This window comes from Medicago sativa, chromosome 1, assembly GCF_051527215.1.
Source record: "Medicago sativa cultivar Bolivia chromosome 1, Bolivia_mono, whole genome shotgun sequence".
Taxonomy (NCBI): Eukaryota; Viridiplantae; Streptophyta; class Magnoliopsida; order Fabales; family Fabaceae; genus Medicago; species Medicago sativa.
In genome coordinates, this window is record NC_140749.1 from 28,729,569 (window position 1) to 28,747,079 (window position 17,511).

At 34.6% G+C, this 17,511-nt stretch overlaps 7 non-coding genes across 7 annotated transcripts; all 7 read right to left on the bottom strand.

Annotated features, from left to right (window-relative positions):
* Positions 1–286: 286 nt before the first annotated feature.
* Positions 287–588, bottom strand: LOC146954055 (signal recognition particle RNA). The gene has a single exon (XR_015025036.1).
* A 1,846-nt stretch (positions 589–2,434) lies between these two features.
* Positions 2,435–2,736, bottom strand: LOC146954056 (signal recognition particle RNA). Its single transcript, XR_015025040.1, has one exon.
* Positions 2,737–5,338: 2,602 nt separating this feature from the next.
* LOC146954057 (signal recognition particle RNA) lies at positions 5,339–5,640 on the bottom strand. Its single transcript, XR_015025041.1, has one exon.
* A 1,846-nt stretch (positions 5,641–7,486) lies between these two features.
* Positions 7,487–7,788, bottom strand: LOC146954058 (signal recognition particle RNA). Its single transcript, XR_015025042.1, has one exon.
* A 1,846-nt stretch (positions 7,789–9,634) lies between these two features.
* LOC146954059 (signal recognition particle RNA) lies at positions 9,635–9,936 on the bottom strand. The gene has a single exon (XR_015025043.1).
* Positions 9,937–12,478: 2,542 nt separating this feature from the next.
* Positions 12,479–12,780, bottom strand: LOC146954060 (signal recognition particle RNA). Its single transcript, XR_015025045.1, has one exon.
* Positions 12,781–16,062: 3,282 nt separating this feature from the next.
* LOC146954061 (signal recognition particle RNA) lies at positions 16,063–16,364 on the bottom strand. The gene has a single exon (XR_015025046.1).
* Positions 16,365–17,511: the final 1,147 nt, after the last annotated feature.

Genomic DNA, 17,511 nt, shown 5'->3' on the forward strand with positions numbered 1-17,511 from the left:
GTGGTCTGGAAGTGCAGCAGCCTGTGGTCCGTCCACATTTGTAAACATATATTATCACAACTCTAACAACCGCGCTTGCTATTTAATTAAATTTTTAACAAATAAATGGATTGAATAGAGATTACAGACTTAAAAATCGGGTGGCAATTAATGTTTTCTTTCCTTAACGAGCAAAAATTGAGCACAAAAAAGTATTCTTTCCTTAACGAGCAAAAATTGAGCACAAAAAAGTAATGGTTCAAAGGCTAGGTTCACCGGGCTTAGTGGTCTGGAAAATTGAGCACAAAAAAGTAATGGTTCAAAGGCTAGGTTCATCGGGCTTAGTGGTCTGGAAGTGCAGCAGCCTGTGGTCCCTCCACTGTTGGGAGCCAGAGTTATTCGCTGCTCTGTGAAACCAGCCTCACGCAGTTCCCTCTCGTCTAAGGACCAAGAGACATAGACCTTCGCCCATGTCCCGTGGCACAACTCTCAGCTTGGAGCGGGCAGGCCAGCATATTGCAGCTAACAGACCAGCCAAACAAGTCGTAGCCACGTTCCATCACTTTGGTGCTCCCACTTGGGTCACAAGTTGGCCCCACCCAACTCATCAAACAATCAAGCCTGTTAGATTGTTATATAAACTTGATTTTTTTATGTTCTATCCGATGTGGGACATACAAATGCTTTGACCAGTCATGCTATTTCCTTCCCCAATTTGTTTGTAATTACAAACAAATCTTTTAAGCAAATTTCAATTAACCATTATCCATATTATTGTGTTCTTCTGTTCCTTTCCTTCTACTCTTATAATAAGTTTTACAACCAGTGCAGAATACAAATGTATTCATATTCACAATATAATTTACTTTCAATTTGAGTAACGCTCTATAAATATAGAATGCCTCAATGCTTCGTTATATATCCTACTTCCGTCATCATATACCATAATTGTGTTTAATAAGATAAACCATAACAACTCTCATACTTTGACAACGTTCCAGTGCTAAGTTTGGGTAAGACATGGCAAGCAATGCCATCTTCCAAAGGAAAAACAGGTACATCAAAAATAGAAGAAATCTTTATGATACAAAAATACATTGTTAATGGAATCAATTGAATAGTTATTTCATAGCCTTCGACCCATCATCTTTCTTAGACCTTCTAGAGGATCTCCCTCTTGATCAAAAAACTTCATCGAACTGCCATACATATCATCAATTGTTTTTTATAATCAAAATACAACTTTATGAACACATATATAAGGTATTGAATTATTATGTGCGTCTAACTATAAGGCTGCTAATTTTCTAAACACATTCGAATGGTACTGAATTATTTTTTGATATAGTTGAATTGTTTGCACTAAAGAGATAATTGAACTAATTCATGGCGGTTTAAGTCTTGCAAAACATATAGAATTCACCCACGTCACAAGATGTCGTAGCATGTGCACGAAATTCAACCTATCTCAATGATTTTGATACCATGTGGTTTTAGGACTTTCAACTAACCAAATAAGAGTCGTAAAAGATGCAAAATGCTTTGATCACAACTGCTTTAGCATAAATTAGTTCTTAAAGAAAAACTCTTGAAGCTTTTTATAATCCCTGTAACATTTCAGGATTTTGAATTTATTCTCTTACAATTTTATTTTCTTTGATTTTTAGACTATATAATATTGTAGGAGTTAAACATATTGAACTTGAAAAAACTAAAAATTCATAACGATTTTGAGATCCTTCTCATCCAATGTGATAAAATGTGGCTTTGTCAAGCCAATGCACAATATGCAATGTATCTCTCCATAAATTAAAAAAAAATAAGGATAATAAATATGGAGGTGACAAATTACAATATCGTCTTACTTCATGAACTAAATATAATTACTTTTTTTTGGGGGAAAAATAATTAATTGTTCTCAAAAAAATATAATTATTTGCAGTTGATCATAATCTCACCACAAAAAAAAGACCATAATCTTTTATTTGTAAACATATATTATCACAACTCTAACAACCGTGCTTGCTATTTAATTAAATTTTCAACAAATAAATGGATTGAATAGAGATTATAGACTTAAAAATCGGGTGCCATTAATGTTTTCTTTCCTTAACGAGCAAAAATTGAGCACAAAAAAGTAATGGTTCAAAGGCAGGCTCACCGGGCTTAGTGGTCTGGAAGTGCAGCAGCCTGTGGTCCCTCCACATTTGTAAACATATATTATCACAACTCTAACAACCGCGCTTGCTATTTAATTAAATTTTTAACAAATAAATGGATTGAATAGAGATTACAGACTTAAAAATCGGGTGGCAATTAATGTTTTCTTTCCTTAACGAGCAAAAATTGAGCACAAAAAAGTATTCTTTCCTTAACGAGCAAAAATTGAGCACAAAAAAGTAATGGTTCAAAGGCTAGGTTCACCGGGCTTAGTGGTCTGGAAAATTGAGCACAAAAAAGTAATGGTTCAAAGGCTAGGTTCACCGGGCTTAGTGGTCTGGAAGTGCAGCAGCCTGTGGTCCCTCCACTGTTGGGAGCCAGAGTTATTCGCTGCTCTGTGAAACCAGCCTCACGCAGTTCCCTCTCGTCTAAGGACCAAGAGACATAGACCTTCGCCCATGTCCCGTGGCACAACTCTCAGCTTGGAGCGGGCAGGCCAGCATATTGCAGCTAACAGACCAGCCAAACAAGTCGTAGCCACGTTCCATCACTTTGGTGCTCCCACTTGGGTCACAAGTTGGCCCCACCCAACTCATCAAACAATCAAGCCTGTTAGATTGTTATATAAACTTGATTTTTTTATGTTCTATCCGATGTGGGACATACAAATGCTTTGACCAGTCATGCTATTTCCTTCCCCAATTTGTTTGTAATTACAAACAAATCTTTTAAGCAAATTTCAATTAACCATTATCCATATTATTGTGTTCTTCTGTTCCTTTCCTTCTACTCTTATAATAAGTTTTACAACCAGTGCAGAATACAAATGTATTCATATTCACAATATAATTTACTTTCAATTTGAGTAACGCTCTATAAATATAGAATGCCTCAATGCTTCGTTATATATCCTACTTCCGTCATCATATACCATAATTGTGTTTAATAAGATAAACCATAACAACTCTCATACTTTGACAACGTTCCAGTGCTAAGTTTGGGTAAGACATGGCAAGCAATGCCATCTTCCAAAGGAAAAACAGGTACATCAAAAATAGAAGAAATCTTTATGATACAAAAATACATTGTTAATGGAATCAATTGAATAGTTATTTCATAGCCTTCGACCCATCATCTTTCTTAGACCTTCTAGAGGATCTCCCTCTTGATCAAAAAACTTCATCGAACTGCCATACATATCATAAATTGTTTTTTATAATCAAAATACAACTTTATGAACACATATATAAGGTATTGAATTATTATGTGCGTCTAACTATAAGGCTGCTAATTTTCTAAACACATTCGAATGGTACTGAATTATTTTTTGATATAGTTGAATTGTTTGCACTAAAGAGATAATTGAACTAATTCATGGCGGTTTAAGTCTTGCAAAACATATAGAATTCACCCACGTCACAAGATGTCGTAGCATGTGCACGAAATTCAACCTATCTCAATGATTTTGATACCATGTGGTTTTAGGACTTTCAACTAACCAAATAAGAGTCGTAAAAGATGCAAAATGCTTTGATCACAACTGCTTTAGCATAAATTAGTTCTTAAAGAAAAACTCTTGAAGCTTTTTATAATCCCTGTAACATTTCAGGATTTTGAATTTATTCTCTTACAATTTTATTTTCTTTGATTTTTAGACTATATAATATTGTAGGAGTTAAACATATTGAACTTGAAAAAACTAAAAATTCATAACGATTTTGAGATCCTTCTCATCCAATGTGATAAAATGTGGCTTTGTCAAGCCAATGCACAATATGCAATGTATCTCTCCATAAATTAAAAAAAAATAAGGATAATAAATATGGAGGTGACAAATTACAATATCGTCTTACTTCATGAACTAAATATAATTACTTTTTTTTGGGGGAAAAATAATTAATTGTTCTCAAAAAAATATAATTATTTGCAGTTGATCATAATCTCACCACAAAAAAAAGACCATAATCTTTTATTTGTAAACATATATTATCACAACTCTAACAACCGTGCTTGCTATTTAATTAAATTTTCAACAAATAAATGGATTGAATAGAGATTATAGACTTAAAAATCGGGTGCCATTAATGTTTTCTTTCCTTAACGAGCAAAAATTGAGCACAAAAAAGTAATGGTTCAAAGGCTAGGCTCACCGGGCTTAGTGGTCTGGAAGTGCAGCAGCCTGTGGTCCCTCCACATTTGTAAACATATATTATCACAACTCTAACAACCGTGCTTGCTATTTAATTAAATTTTTAACAAATAAATGGATTTAATAGAGATTACAGACTTAAAAATCGGGTGGCAATTAATGTTTTCTTTCCTTAACGAGCAAAAATTGAGCACAAAAAAGTATTCTTTCCTTAACGAGCAAAAATTGAGCACAAAAAAGTAATGGTTCAAAGGCTAGGTTCACCGGGCTTAGTGGTCTTGAAAATTGAGCACAAAAAAGTAATGGTTCAAAGGCTAGGTTCACCGGGCTTAGTGGTCTTGAACTTAGTGGTCTTGAAAATTGAGCACAAAAAAGTAATGGTTCAAAGGCTAGGTTCACCGGGCTTAGTGGTCTGGAAGTGCAGCAGCCTGTGGTCCCTCCACTGTTGGGAGCCAGAAAAATATAATTATTTGCAGTTGATCATAATCTCACCACAAAAAAAAGACCATAATCTTTTATTTGTAAACATATATTATCACAACTCTAACAACCGTGCTTGCTATTTAATTAAATTTTCAACAAATAAATGGATTGAATAGAGATTATAGACTTAAAAATTGGGTGCCATTAATGTTTTCTTTCCTTAACGAGCAAAAATTGAGCACAAAAAAGTAATGGTTCAAAGGCTAGGCTCACCGGGCTTAGTGGTCTGGAAGTGCAGCAGCCTGTGGTCCCTCCACATTTGTAAACATATATTATCACAACTCTAACAACCGTGCTTGCTATTTAATTAAATTTTTAACAAATAAATGGATTGAATAGAGATTACAGACTTAAAAATCGGGTGGCAATTAATGTTTTCTTTCCTTAACGAGCAAAAATTGAGCACAAAAAAGTATTCTTTCCTTAACGAGCAAAAATTGAGCACAAAAAAGTAATGGTTCAAAGGCTAGGTTCACCGGGCTTAGTGGTCTTGAAAATTGAGCACAAAAAAGTAATGGTTCAAAGGCTAGGTTCACCGGGCTTAGTGGTCTTGAAAATTGAGCACAAAAAAGTAATGGTTCAAAGGCTAGGTTCACCGGGCTTAGTGGTCTGGAAGTGCAGCAGCCTGTGGTCCCTCCACTGTTGGGAGCCAGAGTTATTCGCTGCTCTGTGAAACCAGCCTCACGCAGTTCCCTCTCGTCTAAGGACCAAGAGACATAGACCTTCGCCCATGTCCCGTGGCACAACTCTCAGCTTGGAGCGGGCAGGCCAGCATATTGCAGCTAACAGACCAGCCAAACAAGTCGTAGCCACGTTCCATCACTTTGGTGCTCCCACTTGGGTCACAAGTTGGCCCCACCCAACTCATCAAACAATCAAGCCTGTTAGATTGTTATATAAACTTGATTTTTTTATGTTCTATCCGATGTGGGACATACAAATGCTTTGACCAGTCATGCTATTTCCTTCCCCAATTTGTTTGTAATTACAAACAAATCTTTTAAGCAAATTTCAATTAACCATTATCCATATTATTGTGTTCTTCTGTTCCTTTCCTTCTACTCTTATAATAAGTTTTACAACCAGTGCAGAATACAAATGTATTCATATTCACAATATAATTTACTTTCAATTTGAGTAACGCTCTATAAATATAGAATGCCTCAATGCTTCGTTATATATCCTACTTCCGTCATCATATACCATAATTGTGTTTAATAAGATAAACCATAACAACTCTCATACTTTGACAACGTTCCAGTGCTAAGTTTGGGTAAGACATGGCAAGCAATGCCATCTTCCAAAGGAAAAACAGGTACATCAAAAATAGAAGAAATCTTTATGATACAAAAATACATTGTTAATGGAATCAATTGAATAGTTATTTCATAGCCTTCGACCCATCATCTTTCTTAGACCTTCTAGAGGATCTCCCTCTTGATCAAAAAACTTCATCGAACTGCCATACATATCATCAATTGTTTTTTATAATCAAAATACAACTTTATGAACACATATATAAGGTATTGAATTATTATGTGCGTCTAACTATAAGGCTGCTAATTTTCTAAACACATTCGAATGGTACTGAATTATTTTTTGATATAGTTGAATTGTTTGCACTAAAGAGATAATTGAACTAATTCATGGCGGTTTAAGTCTTGCAAAACATATAGAATTCACCCACGTCACAAGATGTCGTAGCATGTGCACGAAATTCAACCTATCTCAATGATTTTGATACCATGTGGTTTTAGGACTTTCAACTAACCAAATAAGAGTCGTAAAAGATGCAAAATGCTTTGATCACAACTGCTTTAGCATAAATTAGTTCTTAAAGAAAAACTCTTGAAGCTTTTTATAATCCCTGTAACATTTCAGGATTTTGAATTTATTCTCTTACAATTTTATTTTCTTTGATTTTTAGACTATATAATATTGTAGGAGTTAAACATATTGAACTTGAAAAAACTAAAAATTCATAACGATTTTGAGATCCTTCTCATCCAATGTGATAAAATGTGGCTTTGTCAAGCCAATGCACAATATGCAATGTATCTCTCCATAAATTAAAAAAAAATAAGGATAATAAATATGGAGGTGACAAATTACAATATCGTCTTACTTCATGAACTAAATATAATTACTTTTTTTTGGGGGAAAAATAATTAATTGTTCTCAAAAAAATATAATTATTTGCAGTTGATCATAATCTCACCACAAAAAAAAGACCATAATCTTTTATTTGTAAACATATATTATCACAACTCTAACAACCGTGCTTGCTATTTAATTAAATTTTCAACAAATAAATGGATTGAATAGAGATTATAGACTTAAAAATCGGGTGCCATTAATGTTTTCTTTCCTTAACGAGCAAAAATTGAGCACAAAAAAGTAATGGTTCAAAGGCAGGCTCACCGGGCTTAGTGGTCTGGAAGTGCAGCAGCCTGTGGTCCCTCCACATTTGTAAACATATATTATCACAACTCTAACAACCGCGCTTGCTATTTAATTAAATTTTTAACAAATAAATGGATTGAATAGAGATTACAGACTTAAAAATCGGGTGGCAATTAATGTTTTCTTTCCTTAACGAGCAAAAATTGAGCACAAAAAAGTATTCTTTCCTTAACGAGCAAAAATTGAGCACAAAAAAGTAATGGTTCAAAGGCTAGGTTCACCGGGCTTAGTGGTCTGGAAAATTGAGCACAAAAAAGTAATGGTTCAAAGGCTAGGTTCACCGGGCTTAGTGGTCTGGAAGTGCAGCAGCCTGTGGTCCCTCCACTGTTGGGAGCCAGAGTTATTCGCTGCTCTGTGAAACCAGCCTCACGCAGTTCCCTCTCGTCTAAGGACCAAGAGACATAGACCTTCGCCCATGTCCCGTGGCACAACTCTCAGCTTGGAGCGGGCAGGCCAGCATATTGCAGCTAACAGACCAGCCAAACAAGTCGTAGCCACGTTCCATCACTTTGGTGCTCCCACTTGGGTCACAAGTTGGCCCCACCCAACTCATCAAACAATCAAGCCTGTTAGATTGTTATATAAACTTGATTTTTTTATGTTCTATCCGATGTGGGACATACAAATGCTTTGACCAGTCATGCTATTTCCTTCCCCAATTTGTTTGTAATTACAAACAAATCTTTTAAGCAAATTTCAATTAACCATTATCCATATTATTGTGTTCTTCTGTTCCTTTCCTTCTACTCTTATAATAAGTTTTACAACCAGTGCAGAATACAAATGTATTCATATTCACAATATAATTTACTTTCAATTTGAGTAACGCTCTATAAATATAGAATGCCTCAATGCTTCGTTATATATCCTACTTCCGTCATCATATACCATAATTGTGTTTAATAAGATAAACCATAACAACTCTCATACTTTGACAACGTTCCAGTGCTAAGTTTGGGTAAGACATGGCAAGCAATGCCATCTTCCAAAGGAAAAACAGGTACATCAAAAATAGAAGAAATCTTTATGATACAAAAATACATTGTTAATGGAATCAATTGAATAGTTATTTCATAGCCTTCGACCCATCATCTTTCTTAGACCTTCTAGAGGATCTCCCTCTTGATCAAAAAACTTCATCGAACTGCCATACATATCATCAATTGTTTTTTATAATCAAAATACAACTTTATGAACACATATATAAGGTATTGAATTATTATGTGCGTCTAACTATAAGGCTGCTAATTTTCTAAACACATTCGAATGGTACTGAATTATTTTTTGATATAGTTGAATTGTTTGCACTAAAGAGATAATTGAACTAATTCATGGCGGTTTAAGTCTTGCAAAACATATAGAATTCACCCACGTCACAAGATGTCGTAGCATGTGCACGAAATTCAACCTATCTCAATGATTTTGATACCATGTGGTTTTAGGACTTTCAACTAACCAAATAAGAGTCGTAAAAGATGCAAAATGCTTTGATCACAACTGCTTTAGCATAAATTAGTTCTTAAAGAAAAACTCTTGAAGCTTTTTATAATCCCTGTAACATTTCAGGATTTTGAATTTATTCTCTTACAATTTTATTTTCTTTGATTTTTAGACTATATAATATTGTAGGAGTTAAACATATTGAACTTGAAAAAACTAAAAATTCATAACGATTTTGAGATCCTTCTCATCCAATGTGATAAAATGTGGCTTTGTCAAGCCAATGCACAATATGCAATGTATCTCTCCATAAATTAAAAAAAAATAAGGATAATAAATATGGAGGTGACAAATTACAATATCGTCTTACTTCATGAACTAAATATAATTACTTTTTTTTGGGGGAAAAATAATTAATTGTTCTCAAAAAAATATAATTATTTGCAGTTGATCATAATCTCACCACAAAAAAAAGACCATAATCTTTTATTTGTAAACATATATTATCACAACTCTAACAACCGTGCTTGCTATTTAATTAAATTTTCAACAAATAAATGGATTGAATAGAGATTATAGACTTAAAAATCGGGTGCCATTAATGTTTTCTTTCCTTAACGAGCAAAAATTGAGCACAAAAAAGTAATGGTTCAAAGGCAGGCTCACCGGGCTTAGTGGTCTGGAAGTGCAGCAGCCTGTGGTCCCTCCACATTTGTAAACATATATTATCACAACTCTAACAACCGCGCTTGCTATTTAATTAAATTTTTAACAAATAAATGGATTGAATAGAGATTACAGACTTAAAAATCGGGTGGCAATTAATGTTTTCTTTCCTTAACGAGCAAAAATTGAGCACAAAAAAGTATTCTTTCCTTAACGAGCAAAAATTGAGCACAAAAAAGTAATGGTTCAAAGGCTAGGTTCACCGGGCTTAGTGGTCTGGAAAATTGAGCACAAAAAAGTAATGGTTCAAAGGCTAGGTTCACCGGGCTTAGTGGTCTGGAAGTGCAGCAGCCTGTGGTCCCTCCACTGTTGGGAGCCAGAGTTATTCGCTGCTCTGTGAAACCAGCCTCACGCAGTTCCCTCTCGTCTAAGGACCAAGAGACATAGACCTTCGCCCATGTCCCGTGGCACAACTCTCAGCTTGGAGCGGGCAGGCCAGCATATTGCAGCTAACAGACCAGCCAAACAAGTCGTAGCCACGTTCCATCACTTTGGTGCTCCCACTTGGGTCACAAGTTGGCCCCACCCAACTCATCAAACAATCAAGCCTGTTAGATTGTTATATAAACTTGATTTTTTTATGTTCTATCCGATGTGGGACATACAAATGCTTTGACCAGTCATGCTATTTCCTTCCCCAATTTGTTTGTAATTACAAACAAATCTTTTAAGCAAATTTCAATTAACCATTATCCATATTATTGTGTTCTTCTGTTCCTTTCCTTCTACTCTTATAATAAGTTTTACAACCAGTGCAGAATACAAATGTATTCATATTCACAATATAATTTACTTTCAATTTGAGTAACGCTCTATAAATATAGAATGCCTCAATGCTTCGTTATATATCCTACTTCCGTCATCATATACCATAATTGTGTTTAATAAGATAAACCATAACAACTCTCATACTTTGACAACGTTCCAGTGCTAAGTTTGGGTAAGACATGGCAAGCAATGCCATCTTCCAAAGGAAAAACAGGTACATCAAAAATAGAAGAAATCTTTATGATACAAAAATACATTGTTAATGGAATCAATTGAATAGTTATTTCATAGCCTTCGACCCATCATCTTTCTTAGACCTTCTAGAGGATCTCCCTCTTGATCAAAAAACTTCATCGAACTGCCATACATATCATAAATTGTTTTTTATAATCAAAATACAACTTTATGAACACATATATAAGGTATTGAATTATTATGTGCGTCTAACTATAAGGCTGCTAATTTTCTAAACACATTCGAATGGTACTGAATTATTTTTTGATATAGTTGAATTGTTTGCACTAAAGAGATAATTGAACTAATTCATGGCGGTTTAAGTCTTGCAAAACATATAGAATTCACCCACGTCACAAGATGTCGTAGCATGTGCACGAAATTCAACCTATCTCAATGATTTTGATACCATGTGGTTTTAGGACTTTCAACTAACCAAATAAGAGTCGTAAAAGATGCAAAATGCTTTGATCACAACTGCTTTAGCATAAATTAGTTCTTAAAGAAAAACTCTTGAAGCTTTTTATAATCCCTGTAACATTTCAGGATTTTGAATTTATTCTCTTACAATTTTATTTTCTTTGATTTTTAGACTATATAATATTGTAGGAGTTAAACATATTGAACTTGAAAAAACTAAAAATTCATAACGATTTTGAGATCCTTCTCATCCAATGTGATAAAATGTGGCTTTGTCAAGCCAATGCACAATATGCAATGTATCTCTCCATAAATTAAAAAAAAATAAGGATAATAAATATGGAGGTGACAAATTACAATATCGTCTTACTTCATGAACTAAATATAATTACTTTTTTTTGGGGGAAAAATAATTAATTGTTCTCAAAAAAATATAATTATTTGCAGTTGATCATAATCTCACCACAAAAAAAAGACCATAATCTTTTATTTGTAAACATATATTATCACAACTCTAACAACCGTGCTTGCTATTTAATTAAATTTTCAACAAATAAATGGATTGAATAGAGATTATAGACTTAAAAATCGGGTGCCATTAATGTTTTCTTTCCTTAACGAGCAAAAATTGAGCACAAAAAAGTAATGGTTCAAAGGCTAGGCTCACCGGGCTTAGTGGTCTGGAAGTGCAGCAGCCTGTGGTCCCTCCACATTTGTAAACATATATTATCACAACTCTAACAACCGTGCTTGCTATTTAATTAAATTTTTAACAAATAAATGGATTGAATAGAGATTACAGACTTAAAAATCGGGTGGCAATTAATGTTTTTTTTCCTTAACGAGCAAAAATTGAGCACAAAAAAGTATTCTTTCCTTAACGAGCAAAAATTGAGCACAAAAAAGTAATGGTTCAAAGGCTAGGTTCACCGGGCTTAGTGGTCTTGAAAATTGAGCACAAAAAAGTAATGGTTCAAAGGCTAGGTTCACCGGGCTTAGTGGTCTTGAACTTAGTGGTCTTGAAAATTGAGCACAAAAAAGTAATGGTTCAAAGGCTAGGTTCACCGGGCTTAGTGGTCTGGAAGTGCAGCAGCCTGTGGTCCCTCCACTGTTGGGAGCCAGAAAAATATAATTATTTGCAGTTGATCATAATCTCACCACAAAAAAAAGACCATAATCTTTTATTTGTAAACATATATTATCACAACTCTAACAACCGTGCTTGCTATTTAATTAAATTTTCAACAAATAAATGGATTGAATAGAGATTATAGACTTAAAAATTGGGTGCCATTAATGTTTTCTTTCCTTAACGAGCAAAAATTGAGCACAAAAAAGTAATGGTTCAAAGGCTAGGCTCACCGGGCTTAGTGGTCTGGAAGTGCAGCAGCCTGTGGTCCCTCCACATTTGTAAACATATATTATCACAACTCTAACAACCGCGCTTGCTATTTAATTAAATTTTTAACAAATAAATGGATTGAATAGAGATTACAGACTTAAAAATCGGGTGGCAATTAATGTTTTCTTTCCTTAACGAGCAAAAATTGAGCACAAAAAAGTATTCTTTCCTTAACGAGCAAAAATTGAGCACAAAAAAGTAATGGTTCAAAGGCTAGGTTCACCGGGCTTAGTGGTCTGGAAAATTGAGCACAAAAAAGTAATGGTTCAAAGGCTAGGTTCACCGGGCTTAGTGGTCTGGAAGTGCAGCAGCCTGTGGTCCCTCCACTGTTGGGAGCCAGAGTTATTCGCTGCTCTGTGAAACCAGCCTCACGCAGTTCCCTCTCGTCTAAGGACCAAGAGACATAGACCTTCGCCCATGTCCCGTGGCACAACTCTCAGCTTGGAGCGGGCAGGCCAGCATATTGCAGCTAACAGACCAGCCAAACAAGTCGTAGCCACGTTCCATCACTTTGGTGCTCCCACTTGGGTCACAAGTTGGCCCCACCCAACTCATCAAACAATCAAGCCTGTTAGATTGTTATATAAACTTGATTTTTTTATGTTCTATCCGATGTGGGACATACAAATGCTTTGACCAGTCATGCTATTTCCTTCCCCAATTTGTTTGTAATTACAAACAAATCTTTTAAGCAAATTTCAATTAACCATTATCCATATTATTGTGTTCTTCTGTTCCTTTCCTTCTACTCTTATAATAAGTTTTACAACCAGTGCAGAATACAAATGTATTCATATTCACAATATAATTTACTTTCAATTTGAGTAACGCTCTATAAATATAGAATGCCTCAATGCTTCGTTATATATCCTACTTCCGTCATCATATACCATAATTGTGTTTAATAAGATAAACCATAACAACTCTCATACTTTGACAACGTTCCAGTGCTAAGTTTGGGTAAGACATGGCAAGCAATGCCATCTTCCAAAGGAAAAACAGGTACATCAAAAATAGAAGAAATCTTTATGATACAAAAATACATTGTTAATGGAATCAATTGAATAGTTATTTCATAGCCTTCGACCCATCATCTTTCTTAGACCTTCTAGAGGATCTCCCTCTTGATCAAAAAACTTCATCGAACTGCCATACATATCATAAATTGTTTTTTATAATCAAAATACAACTTTATGAACACATATATAAGGTATTGAATTATTATGTGCGTCTAACTATAAGGCTGCTAATTTTCTAAACACATTCGAATGGTACTGAATTATTTTTTGATATAGTTGAATTGTTTGCACTAAAGAGATAATTGAACTAATTCATGGCGGTTTAAGTCTTGCAAAACATATAGAATTCACCCACGTCACAAGATGTCGTAGCATGTGCACGAAATTCAACCTATCTCAATGATTTTGATACCATGTGGTTTTAGGACTTTCAACTAACCAAATAAGAGTCGTAAAAGATGCAAAATGCTTTGATCACAACTGCTTTAGCATAAATTAGTTCTTAAAGAAAAACTCTTGAAGCTTTTTATAATCCCTGTAACATTTCAGGATTTTGAATTTATTCTCTTACAATTTTATTTTCTTTGATTTTTAGACTATATAATATTGTAGGAGTTAAACATATTGAACTTGAAAAAACTAAAAATTCATAACGATTTTGAGATCCTTCTCATCCAATGTGATAAAATGTGGCTTTGTCAAGCCAATGCACAATATGCAATGTATCTCTCCATAAATTAAAAAAAAATAAGGATAATAAATATGGAGGTGACAAATTACAATATCGTCTTACTTCATGAACTAAATATAATTACTTTTTTTTGGGGGAAAAATAATTAATTGTTCTCAAAAAAATATAATTATTTGCAGTTGATCATAATCTCACCACAAAAAAAAGACCATAATCTTTTATTTGTAAACATATATTATCACAACTCTAACAACCGTGCTTGCTATTTAATTAAATTTTCAACAAATAAATGGATTGAATAGAGATTATAGACTTAAAAATCGGGTGCCATTAATGTTTTCTTTCCTTAACGAGCAAAAATTGAGCACAAAAAAGTAATGGTTCAAAGGCTAGGCTCACCGGGCTTAGTGGTCTGGAAGTGCAGCAGCCTGTGGTCCCTCCACATTTGTAAACATATATTATCACAACTCTAACAACCGTGCTTGCTATTTAATTAAATTTTTAACAAATAAATGGATTGAATAGAGATTACAGACTTAAAAATCGGGTGGCAATTAATGTTTTCTTTCCTTAACGAGCAAAAATTGAGCACAAAAAAGTATTCTTTCCTTAACGAGCAAAAATTGAGCACAAAAAAGTAATGGTTCAAAGGCTAGGTTCACCGGGCTTAGTGGTCTTGAAAATTGAGCACAAAAAAGTAATGGTTCAAAGGCTAGGTTCACCGGGCTTAGTGGTCTTGAACTTAGTGGTCTTGAAAATTGAGCACAAAAAAGTAATGGTTCAAAGGCTAGGTTCACCGGGCTTAGTGGTCTGGAAGTGCAGCAGCCTGTGGTCCCTCCACTGTTGGGAGCCAGAAAAATATAATTATTTGCAGTTGATCATAATCTCACCACAAAAAAAAGACCATAATCTTTTATTTGTAAACATATATTATCACAACTCTAACAACCGTGCTTGCTATTTAATTAAATTTTCAACAAATAAATGGATTGAATAGAGATTATAGACTTAAAAATTGGGTGCCATTAATGTTTTCTTTCCTTAACGAGCAAAAATTGAGCACAAAAAAGTAATGGTTCAAAGGCTAGGCTCACCGGGCTTAGTGGTCTGGAAGTGCAGCAGCCTGTGGTCCCTCCACATTTGTAAACATATATTATCACAACTCTAACAACCGTGCTTGCTATTTAATTAAATTTTTAACAAATAAATGGATTGAATAGAGATTACAGACTTAAAAATCGGGTGGCAATTAATGTTTTCTTTCCTTAACGAGCAAAAATTGAGCACAAAAAAGTATTCTTTCCTTAACGAGCAAAAATTGAGCACAAAAAAGTAATGGTTCAAAGGCTAGGTTCACCGGGCTTAGTGGTCTTGAAAATTGAGCACAAAAAAGTAATGGTTCAAAGGCTAGGTTCACCGGGCTTAGTGGTCTTGAAAATTGAGCACAAAAAAGTAATGGTTCAAAGGCTAGGTTCACCGGGCTTAGTGGTCTGGAAGTGCAGCAGCCTGTGGTCCCTCCACTGTTGGGAGCCAGAAAAATATAATTATTTGCAGTTGATCATAATCTCACCACAAAAAAAAGACCATAATCTTTTATTTGTAAACATATATTATCACAACTCTAACAACCGTGCTTGCTATTTAATTAAATTTTCAACAAATAAATGGATTGAATAGAGATTATAGACTTAAAAATTGGGTGCCATTAATGTTTTCTTTCCTTAACGAGCAAAAATTGAGCACAAAAAAGTAATGGTTCAAAGGCTAGGCTCACCGGGCTTAGTGGTCTGGAAGTGCAGCAGCCTGTGGTCCCTCCACATTTGTAAACATATATTATCACAACTCTAACAACCGTGCTTGCTATTTAATTAAATTTTTAACAAATAAATGGATTGAATAGAGATTACAGACTTAAAAATCGGGTGGCAATTAATGTTTTCTTTCCTTAACGAGCAAAAATTGAGCACAAAAAAGTATTCTTTCCTTAACGAGCAAAAATTGAGCACAAAAAAGTAATGGTTCAAAGGCTAGGTTCACCGGGCTTAGTGGTCTTGAAAATTGAGCACAAAAAAGTAATGGTTCAAAGGCTAGGTTCACCGGGCTTAGTGGTCTTGAAAATTGAGCACAAAAAAGTAATGGTTCAAAGGCTAGGTTCACCGGGCTTAGTGGTCTGGAAGTGCAGCAGCCTGTGGTCCCTCCACTGTTGGGAGCCAGAGTTATTCGCTGCTCTGTGAAACCAGCCTCACGCAGTTCCCTCTCGTCTAAGGACCAAGAGACATAGACCTTCGCCCATGTCCCGTGGCACAACTCTCAGCTTGGAGCGGGCAGGCCAGCATATTGCAGCTAACAGACCAGCCAAACAAGTCGTAGCCACGTTCCATCACTTTGGTGCTCCCACTTGGGTCACAAGTTGGCCCCACCCAACTCATCAAACAATCAAGCCTGTTAGATTGTTATATAAACTTGATTTTTTTATGTTCTATCCGATGTGGGACATACAAATGCTTTGACCAGTCATGCTATTTCCTTCCCCAATTTGTTTGTAATTACAAACAAATCTTTTAAGCAAATTTCAATTAACCATTATCCATATTATTGTGTTCTTCTGTTCCTTTCCTTCTACTCTTATAATAAGTTTTACAACCAGTGCAGAATACAAATGTATTCATATTCACAATATAATTTACTTTCAATTTGAGTAACGCTCTATAAATATAGAATGCCTCAATGCTTCGTTATATATCCTACTTCCGTCATCATATACCATAATTGTGTTTAATAAGATAAACCATAACAACTCTCATACTTTGACAACGTTCCAGTGCTAAGTTTGGGTAAGACATGGCAAGCAATGCCATCTTCCAAAGGAAAAACAGGTACATCAAAAATAGAAGAAATCTTTATGATACAAAAATACATTGTTAATGGAATCAATTGAATAGTTATTTCATAGCCTTCGACCCATCATCTTTCTTAGACCTTCTAGAGGATCTCCCTCTTGATCAAAAAACTTCATCGAACTGCCATACATATCATCAATTGTTTTTTATAATCAAAATACAACTTTATGAACACATATATAAGGTATTGAATTATTATGTGCGTCTAACTATAAGGCTGCTAATTTTCTAAACACATTCGAATGGTACTGAATTATTTTTTGATATAGTTGAATTGTTTGCACTAAAGAGATAATTGAACTAATTCATGGCGGTTTAAGTCTTGCAAAACATATAGAATTCACCCACGTCACAAGATGTCGTAGCATGTGCACGAAATTCAACCTATCTCAATGATTTTGATACCATGTGGTTTTAGGACTTTCAACTAACCAAATAAGAGTCGTAAAAGATGCAAAATGCTTTGATCACAACTGCTTTAGCATAAATTAGTTCTTAAAGAAAAACTCTTGAAGCTTTTTATAATCCCTGTAACATTTCAGGATTTTGAATTTATTCTCTTACAATTTTATTTTCTTTGATTTTTAGACTATATAATATTGTAGGAGTTAAACATATTGAACTTGAAAAAACTAAAAATTCATAACGATTTTGAGATCCTTCTCATCCAATGTGAT